Here is a 10,991-nt window from a genome sequence, read left to right as displayed (position 1 = left end):
TGCGTGTCTCCCTGTGATCGCGTGGATTTTTCTTCGGGTCTTCCGATTTTTCTCTCTACAGTTAGAATTAATGTTCATGCTTTTAGAGTATTTGGCTGATATGAATTTCCACATCATGATGATAAACTACTTCGTTGAGCTATCATTTGTGCTCAGGTCACTGGGGGAACCGCTTTCCGCACTCCTGGCACGCGTACCGCTCGTCACCGGGGGTGCTCGCCGTATTCTCATCTCCTGCCAAGGCACGAACGGGCGGGATGGGCGGTGAAAGAGGGAGCGTTGTCTGGGCGCATTGTGCCCGCACGTGGCTTCCCATCAGCGTTGGGCTGAAGGTTAAATTATATAATCGTGGGTTTGTGTTTGGGTTAGATGGCGTGACTATATAAATGTGTTGTTGAACCCGCCGCCACCCGACACAGCCAATCAGTAAGGTTTAGTGTCACGTAAACAGAACGTGCCAGTTCGTTACTGATGCAGCACACCGGTTGTGTGTTGGAGAACGCTGGACTCGTTGAGTTTTCGCAAATTTGCCAGTTGCTGGACGTGTGCCAATTCTCCCGCGTTGCGACCAACCGCCATACCCCAAAACTTCCCAAGTATTTGCGAGGGTCCAACGTGCCCACTGACCACCTGACAATGGGGAGGTGTGGCACAGTGTCGCAGTCATCTCGCCCCGAACCCGCTAGCGTACGTTTATACTTCGTACGTACTCCATAATAGAGGTTAGTTTTTGGATTAGCTCGCATCTTCCTCTTATCTATAAACGTCTACGCACGCGTGCGCCTGCGAGGGATTTGGCTCTCGAACCGTGGGGTTGACATCGAAAAAAATGTGCCAGCCAGCACGCCCTAAGCCCCACGGTGGGAATAGGCAATTCCTTTTTCATGTCCGTCACCTTTCAATTAGTCACATTAGCGATTTCATGGGATTTCGCTATATTAATTTAGTTATTGTGCGACATCGACCGTACCAACTCACGCCAATTGTTTGGGGGGGGGGGGGGGGGGGGTCGGACCCCGCCAAGTGTTGTGCGTTCAGTGGAGCTCACACCGGACATTTTCTTTTACGTGTTTAACATGCAATAAATATACACATAACGCTGCGGCTATTTCTTCACAGTCTAATGTCCTCTTCCCCCCCCCCCCACACGATGCGTGCAGTTACTGCTATAAAGTCCTTAGATATTAATATTATTACAGCGCTTACATAGTATTATTGTGGCTCGGGCGGGGGCATGGTGGGGGGGGGGGGGGCGGGGGGGGGGGGCGGCCCAGCCCCCAGCCTGGCAATGTGGGGATCATCATAAACCATTGGGCTGTCTATAAATGGATCACCGTGTTATTTTTATTATCATTCAATATTACAGGTGTAGTGAGTCGCAGACATTGTTCCTTTGTAGAGGCAACACATTTATTTGTAACACACAACACAAAGGGGTAACTGGCCCCTTCACCAGATACAGCCTAGGGTGGTGACCACCCAGCTAACCACTCTATACAGAGGAGTTACTGCTACGAAAGGTCGGGCCTCACTCGGGTCCGCGACCACGTGTTTGCCTCGTAAGACGTAGAGCTTCCAGCTTGAGACGTAGAGCTTCAAGCTGGTGGACGTGGAGCTTCAGCTTGTAGAATGCAGCGACCCCGGTCCCTCTCAGGGACCCGCCTTATATCCCCCCACGGGTCGGGGCCGCTCCGCCCCTGGCCCCGCCCACCTTCTAGCTCCCCCCCAGATCCCTCTCGAAAGCTCTCCCCGGACACGCGATCGCCTCCTCGTCCCCCCACCTGGGGGCCTCTCTGTGAACACTCTAGATCGTGTGTCTGCAGGGTCAACCAGAGTGCCATGGCCCGAGGCAACCCTGTCCTTGGGCTGACACTCTCCCGCTCCCCCTTGTGGGAGACTGCACTGCGCGCTATGTGTCGTGCCTGTGCTATCCCAGCGCTCACCAAGACCCGCTAGGGCTGCTACGACACCCACCACGGGTGTACGCGATGACAATGCATCGCACGCCACAGCCCTTCTGGGCCGGAACAATAGTGACATCCCCCAATGTCGCTACACAGGCGGTCTCCACCACTTTACTACGATCCATGTTCACAATGTTTATATAATGCCACCATAGATTGATTTAGGACAAAGGAACTTGATTTAGGAGGCATCTTCTGACGTAACTCCGAAAACATTTCAACAGTTTGTCTGGTTTCTGATGTGACTTGATATGGAGTTTTTGTCATTCTCAATTTTTTTGTCGATTTTTACCTATTAAAGCCTTTTAAATATGGGTGATAAAAGGAAACTCACATTGGCAAATGATTTCCTACTGTTTATAGGAAAATAGGTCCGATTTACGATGATCTGATTTACAATGGGGTTTCCAGGAATGCATTGTGTCGTAAAAGCGGGGAGCTGCCTGAATTGCATTGTGGGCAGCAGAGGGCAGTGCAGCAAAACGAATTGTTGCACTGTGATTTCTAATTTTAGCAAACTCAAGTCCATTTTGTTACTGCAAAGGCCTCTTGCAGTATTAATTGAACTTCTTTTGCACCTTACGTAGCCAACCGTGCTTATCTGAGGTGCAGTAACACAGCTAAGTGAGGTGTCTGTTATAAATGTCGCCCACCAAAGGCATTTGAAAGACATTCGGTCCTCAATAAGGAGAGGTTCCCCACCCCTGGTTTACACACACACACAAAGATTCCCCGTATAGCTTTTTCAGGCTGTTGGAGCATGTGCTCCGAGTGAGAACCGTGCCCGGCCACCTTTCTTTCCCTCGTGTTGGTGTTGCACCCACTGCACCAAGTACTTATTTAAGACCGAGTCAACCTCTGGGAGGCCCAGCACCTGTCCGGATATTCGGCACTCTCACCCAGGCGTACACACCTGCAACTTGGAGGTGATCTCATCCTTGGTGATCATCACAAGGTCTACGTCCTCGACGGCGGACGCGGGGTAGGAGATGATGGAAAGCAGCCCCGCATCAATTTCTTTGGACGTGGATGCCCGTGGCAGCATGGAGTGCAGGATCGACTGCTCCGTCACAACACCGCCCGCAACGAAGCACACAGATTGTTGAGCCAGCGAAGGGGAGAACTTGCTTCATACACTGACAGAATTCTGTGTGTGTGGCCAGATACAAATTGGTCACACACACACACACATATCCCATATAAGACACAACCCCGACTTTTTCTTTAAAATACTGAGTAAAGAAGTGTGTCTTATAATCCAGAGAATACAGTATTCAAACAAGCAGGCCAATGCTGCATGAACCTTGTGACTCACAGGGGAGGTTGCCACTGGGTATCCCCTAGGCTAGGCTTCCGTAGGGCAATGGCATGGTTGAGATGAGCTGTGATACAAGGTGCTTTGAGATGCTGAGATAATTAATTGCTCTATAAATGTGGCAGAGTAGATTGGTAAGCAGTGAATTAATTGGGTATCTTGAGATTGATAGCCCCAGATATTTGATGTATAGTCATACCTTGACAAATACTGTTTTACCAAACTTGTGTTTAAGCTATACACGGTTTACTTATTGAGGTACGTTTTCCAAAACACAGAGATAATATCTTGTTGGTTCTTTCGGTAAAGTCACGTAGAATGGAAATAAAATAATAAAAATAAAACATGTTTTATCGAAGAGAAAGTGCGTCCTCATGTAAAATTATAAAATAAAATAATAAAATAAACATGTTTTCTTTTTATTATTTTATTTCCATTCTACGTGGTGACTTTACCGAAAAAACCAAGAAGATGAATCCCTGCAGTCACGAAAGCTTTAAACAGAGATATTTCGTATATACGAGGTTTGTTTGCATGTATGCACGTATGTTGAACTCTGTTCTCACCATACATAGCCAACCGTGCTAATCGGGGGTACGGTATGTGTTCACTAACAAATTGACATTTGATCAATTTGCAAGTGAACACACACCAGTGTCCAATCAATGGGCTGGAAGAGGCCTGCAGTTGTAAAATATTAGGATTCCCATTCCTCAGAGGTGGCACAGTAGCTCAGAGGTTACAGCGCTGGTCTGGCACCACTCAGGTCCTGGGATTCAAACCAGGTAACTGCCCGTGATTAATCTGGGTCCCTCAAGTGTGGCGAGCTGATGGTCTCAGTCCAGTCACCGATGTCTGCACTGAATATAAAACATCGAGTCAACCATAATGCGACAAACATTTGTCCTTGTAGCAGGGCAAAAGTGGGGGGAATCTGGCCCTGGCGTGGATATGAGGTAATTTGTTCCATTAAATCTCCCTCAGCAGATTGTTATCTAGCACGGAGAAGATTCACTGATCTGCAATAGTTCCGAATAAATTATTATCATGCCATGATGCTGTTAGCACATCGGGGATAAAACTGGGCCAAAAGTAAAAAAAGAATATTAAGTAACAGGCCCCTGCTCCTGATAACTGCTTAACATAAGATTCTACAGAATAGTGTGAGTTCTGACATGTGACCTGAGGTCACAAGGCCACTTCAGAATTAATGCTGCCATCAAGGCTAGAGTTTGGAGACTCTTGCTCATTGGCGCTAAGGAGGTAAGGAAACAATTTTAATTAAAAATGAGACCATTCGCATGCTCATGTGGACAAAAAAAAAACATCTCATGACTGAGTGATTATGAGCACAAAGACATAGGAAAGGCTTCTCCACCCAAACCAGATTTTTTTTTGTAGGAATGACAAGTCAAGATTTTAGCAAAAACATAAAGAAGAAAAGAAGCAGAGTTAGCAGTAGGTTAAAAACGTATGTAACGATTTCTACATATAAAATATTTACCTAAGCTCACATTTCCATGCGTCCAACACAAAGTTGTTGTTTTTAACATCCATTCCCTCCTTGCACCACACCACCTTGCCAAACATTCCTGCCTAGTTGGAGGTCGGTTCACCATTGTGTAACCTCACGTGATACAACACTGGGTCCCCCCTGGGCAGAGGGACAGAGGCACAGAAAGGAACAAGGCTACGGTGGTTTCTGCGGACACAGCTGAGCGCAGTCTGGCACCATATTGGCATGAGCCAAGGTCCGGCATGCGGTGAACTAGCCATGCAAACGCGGGGGTAGGTTTATGCAATTTCTCCGCTGGCTTTGTGAGTGCTATTCTCCCCCGTTCCTGTGCCGAGTGGCTGTTAACAATTGCGCACAAAAAAAATACTGGCAAAAAGGTCCCATTTTGTAGCTGCTCACCCCAAGCTATAAATGCTCTGATAGTGCATTGTCTTTTCACTGTTCGCCTTTTGCCGTTCTCTGGTCTGACACTGGTGAGACTACATCCTAAAGAAGGTTCTCTCCAGTGTAGATCAATCAGTTTAAGAGATAATGCATCTATTATCAGAGCACGTTTGTTTACATGTTCACCACAAGTGCTGTGTGTGGTTAATGTCGACATGATTACTTGCAAAAAGGTTTCTATTTGGTGTTTGAACATCTTAACACAAGTTTCATTTTCAGAAAGAATAAAACCTATTCTTATTTTTGCATAACTGTGCACTATTTTTTTTTTAAATGTTATTCTTTTAAATTTTTTGAACATTTTTGTAATGTTGTATTAAAACTAGCATGCCCGGGTGGCGAAGCGCGGCAAGTGCACTTCTGGTGGCCGTAGGAGTAGAAAGCATTGGAAAAACAACAACTGAATGTTGATCCTCATATATTGAGACTTTACAAATGAAAGTCTCATGATGATGGGAAATTCTCATCCCTATTATATAAACAAGACCATTACAAAATTCACTCAAGACTGAAAAGGTTCTACAATTCCAAACCACTTGTTCGAGCATAGGGACAACCTTGTCTTTACATATTCTACATGCGAAAAAGAACTAAATATAAAAGATTGAAAAGCGCAACCTTAACGCATGATGTGAAAGAAAACTCAGCATATTCATCAATGACACTGCCTTGAAAAGAAAAATGGGAAAAAATATATAATAGGTGACATTCCGGAAATGGCCATTCTCAATTTGATATACCAATAGGACCTATAGCTGGTACAGCAATTAACAAAACCCGAGTTTTCAAGGACCTTTTGCAAGGCGGTTTTATAAAAGAACGGTGACACCAAGCACGGGGTTTCAGGAGAAAACAATCTGTCGCTTGTCCAACATCACAACTAATTCAAATCGGACAAGCCTGAGACAGAGATGAATTCACTGTACTCGTATCTCCTGACCGCACGCTTGCCGAGTGACGTTACATTTGGTAACGTGCCACACTTTTCTAAGAAGCCACCCTTCCTCCGGTCGACATTTATTTTTGGCGCAAGTTATTCCTGGTGGTGGTATTGACGTGACCCAGACGAATGCCTCGAGGCCCAGGAGCATCGTCATGTACCCTGCCTAATGGACAACCACATTGGCAGCGCACTTCAACTTCTCCTCCTTCCAAGCCAGAAGTCCCAAAACTGCATCGGATCGGCTGCTCAGATTTCTCCTCTGCACGTACTCCTATTCGGCGCTGCCCTCATATCTCATTCCATTGCATCCTTCCAAGTCAAACACTGCCTCCCTCTGTTCCCCCTGTCATATACAGGTGGCATCTCCTTAGGCATCGAATTCCATAATATTTGTGTCTTCTCAAAAGCGGACTTCAACCGCTCTCATATTTTTTGGTCCTTATATATCCCTGTCAAGCTGTATAAGGTCACGTGCTTCTATGCATGTCTTGTGCTCTATGTGCCTAATGGCTAGGCATATTTGTTAATAAAAATCGATTCTTACGTTCACAATACAAGGATAACATTGTCCTGTCCATAAAAGAACACATTATGTATGACCTTTGTAAATTATATGCATAAGATATGTGAAAACTACATACTGGCCAAAAGTGAACCAAACTGTACAAACGAGATGGTAAAACGAATACAAATGAGGGAGAAAAAGAGAGAAAATATAAATTCCTGAATTTAATCACGATCCTGAATCTGTACAATTCATTGAATACCTACTCATAATTGTAAACAATAATGAACTTTGATTTACCAATAGAAGCTTCAAGGAGTTGTAAAACTCCTGTCAGAGGCATGTAGCTGCTGTAGGCTCGGAGAGAAGCAGGAGAGGACAATGCAGCTAATCGATTGTTGTGCTGTGTTCATATGCTTTCACAAACCGACAATGACCATCGTGGCGAAGTATAGTAATATAACCCCCGTAACCGACACGGTATGGGGGAGGCCCTCATCCAGCAGTGGATTAAAAAAGAGCTGCACATGAACAATGTTCAGAATCGCTCAGCTCCTTCCCATTCAGGGTCACGATTAGGGGTACATGAAGATATCATTATTTATTTACAGAGAGGAAAATATAGCAACCTCCAGTGGTTTTAGAGGTCACAAGGTATATAAATACAAAATCATTCAACCTTACACATGCAATGTGATGCATGTAAAATGTGAGCTTCATCATTAAAATCAATTGATTAATAGATATATGACAACACATCTATTAATTTACATTCATGCAATATTTTAAAAGCTGATAATGTACTTAGCTTAATGCTAAGGTTGTAAAAAATTACCAAGCAGCTGCAGTAGTAATATAACTGAACTCCGAGTAAGATACCTTTAGCAGTTATTCCACTCATCAAAAGCTAATATAAGCAGAACCCCGTTTTGTGCCTCCACTATTTGAGATCCAAATAGGCTGTCCCATAAGCAGTCAGGCTCATAAAGCAAATGCTGATGGATTACATATGTATGTTGAACTTATTTTGCACCGTACGTAGCCAACAATGTTAACTGGAGGTGAATGATAAAGGCAACAAACTAAACACAAAAAGCAGTTCTAAAGGATTAGTAGTTATTGGCCAACGAGCACTCCATATAAAATATGGGACAACGTTCAAAGTGTGTAGAGACATAAAAGCGAACTGATCAAAAGGTCACTCGCTCTCACACAGCCATCTGGCGCTTTACAAGTTCTGGACACGAAAGCGTTGACAGACGCAAAGGAAAATCATTCCGCTTGTTTAGGGCCTTTACCTGGCAGTGCTGGACTTCGTCAGGAAGCACATGGATGATGGACTTGGGGTCCCCATGTGCTCCAATCAGATCCAACTCGTCAATGGCCTCCAGCGCAGCCTGCGAGAGAAAGAGGGCAGAGTTGGGCTGCTTCGAAACACTAAGCTGACGTTTAATCCACGAGACCGGAGTGCAATACTAATGAGACGACGGAGGAAAAAAGTGTGGCTTTTGTGTCTTTGCTCATAAAATATGGTGTCACTGACTGAAAGCATCCATTAACAATGCAGAGTCCAAACAAATGGATTATGTTAGTGCATAGCTGATGCTTATATTTAGTAAAACATTTGTTTGCATCGTCGTGGTCATACATCTTAAAGAACAATATAGTACAGTAATAGGTTTTACCCTTTTAACTGGCACAAAAACCGATACCTTTATTCAAGGCATCATGTTTGCAATAACCACAACACAAGCAGTCAAAATGCAAACAAAAGAGACAACTCTGATAATAATATGCACTGTCCTTGAATTTGATTGGTCCACACCCGAGACGGCTTTTCTTAGAGCCTAGTCTCCACTGGTGTTGGACCAGATGACGCCAAAAGGTGTCAGTTTTTGTGCCAGTTAAAAGGGTAAAACCTATTACTATAGGTTGCTACATGTTTCCTTTTTGAGCTGTGTTTTTATGACGCTGAGACCGTGTACTGCCATTCTGTGATGTGGCTTGCTGCCTGCTGATAAATTAACGCCAGTGCACTGCCACTATTATATACACTGCTAATTTTGCTTTTGCCCATTATGAGTGTATGCCAGTCTATAATCTGTTGCTTGCTTCTTTACCTCACTCAGTGTACTGCCAGCCTTTCATGTCGACTGTATCCTGCTTTTTCAGCTGCTGCCCGTATTGCGAGCTTTTTATGTCGACTGTAGCAATGCTTATGTCAATCAGAATCAGAATCAGAAAGGGGTTTTATTCGCCATGAAAGTTCACACCGACACGGAATTTACTTTGGCAGGATGGTGCATACATTCAACATATAGGAATCTAAAATCTTAAATAAGTTTTAAACAAGTCTTACTATAATAATAAGGGTTAAAAGTTTAACTAACACCAAGGGGCTGAAGTATATAAAATTGAATAAATATCGAATTTAAAATAGCTTTAATATATAATTTAAAAATAAAAATACAAATAGGTTAACATAGTTAATATCGGCAAGGTGTCATTATGTAGATACAATGTTAAAATCAGTGTAAGCCCTTGGCCTTGTTTAACAGGCCAGCAGCAGATGGGAAGAAGCTGTTTTTATGGCGTGAGGTTTTGGTCCTGATGGACCGAAGCCTTCTGCCAGAGGGGAGTAGCTGAAACAAAGAGTGTCCAGGGTGGGAGGAATCGGCCATAATCTTCCTCGCTCGCCTCATGGTCCTTGTCGTGTGCAGGTCCTCGAGGGTTGGTAGATTGCAGGCAATTACCTTCTCAGCAGTGTGGATGATACGCTGCAGTCTGCTCTTGTCCTTGGCAGTGGCAGCAGCGTACCAGACGGTTATGGAGGAGGTGAGGATGGATTCAATGATCGCTGTATAGAATTGCACCATCATTGTCTTTGGCAGGTTGAATTTCTTCAGCTGCCGTAGAAAGTACATCCTCTGTTGAGCTCTCTTGGTGAGGGAGCTGATGTTCAGTTCCCACTTGAGGTCCCGGGAGAGAATAGTGCCCAGGAAGCGGAAGGACTCTGCAATTTTGACTGGGGAGTCTAACAGGGTGATGGGGGTGAGTGGGGCTGTATTCTTCCTGAAGTCCACAACCATCTCAACTGTCTTTAGAGCATTTAGCTCTAAGTTGTTCTGGCTACACCAGGTCACCAGGTTGTCAGCTTCCCACCTATAGTCAGACTCATCTCCACCAGAGATCAGCCCAATGAGGGTGGTGTCGTCCGCAAACTTCAAGAGTTTGACGGACAGATGATTGGAGGTGCAGCTGTTGGTATACAGGGAGAAGAGTAGAGGAGAAAGGACGCAGCCCTGAGGAGTTCCGGTGCTGATGGACCTGGAGTCAGAGACTTGTGTTCCCAGCTTAACGCACTGCTTCCTGTCAGACAGGAAGTCTGTGATCCATTTACAGGTGGTGTAGGGCACGTTCAGCTGGAAGAGCTTGTCCTGAAGCAGGGCAGGGATGATGGTGTTGAAGGCAGAGCTGAAGTCCACAAACAGGATCCTGGCGTAGGATGCTGGGGCATCCAGATGCTGTAGGGTGAAGTGGAGGGCCATGTTAACTGCGTCGTCCACAGACCTGTTGGCTCTGTAGGCAAACTGAAGGGGGTCCAGGAGAGGGTCTGTGATGGCTTTGAGGTGTGCCAGGACCAGGCGCTCAAAAGACTTCATTACCACAGATGTAAGGGCGACCGGTCTGTAATAATTTAGTCCTGTTGGCCTTAGCTTTTTGGGCACAGGGATGATGGTGGAGGACTTGAGACAGGCTGGTACATGGCATGTCTCCAGGGAGGTGTTAAAGATGTTGGTGAACACCGGAGACAGCTGGTCAGCGCAGTGCCTGAGGGTGGCTGGAGAGACAGAGTCCGGCCCGGCTGCTTTGCGTGGATTCTGCCTCTTGAAAAGTCTATTAACTTCTCCCTCCTGAAAGGAGAGAGTCGTCTCTGTAGTATGGGTGGGGGATGGGGCCTCTTGGGTGGGAAGGGGTGGTTCAGGACAGTCCAATTGTCTTTCAAATCTACAGTAGAACTCGTTCAGGTCGTTGGCTAGGCGGGAGTCGTTAGTGGTGTGGGGGGCTCTGGGTTTGTAGTTGGTGATCTACCTGAGCCCTCTCCAGACAGAAGCAGCGTCGTTAGTAGAGAACTAGTGTTTTAGTCTCTCTGAGTACAGTCGTTTAGCCTCTCTCACCGCTTTGCTGAACCTGTTCTTCGACTCCTTGAATCTGTCTCTATCCCCACTCCTAAACGCTTCCTCCTTCTCCAACCTCAACCTTCTGAGCTTTGCTGAGAACCAGGGCTTATTGTTGTTAAAGTT

This window comes from Petromyzon marinus, unplaced genomic scaffold (assembly GCF_048934315.1).
Source record: "Petromyzon marinus isolate PM22_M1 ecotype Great Lakes invasive population unplaced genomic scaffold, UKy_Petmar_22M1.pri1.0 PM_G_Scaffold_20, whole genome shotgun sequence".
Taxonomy (NCBI): Eukaryota; Metazoa; Chordata; class Hyperoartia; order Petromyzontiformes; family Petromyzontidae; genus Petromyzon; species Petromyzon marinus.
The sequence above is the reverse complement of the archived record's forward strand: the minus strand, read 5'-3'. Positions refer to the sequence as shown.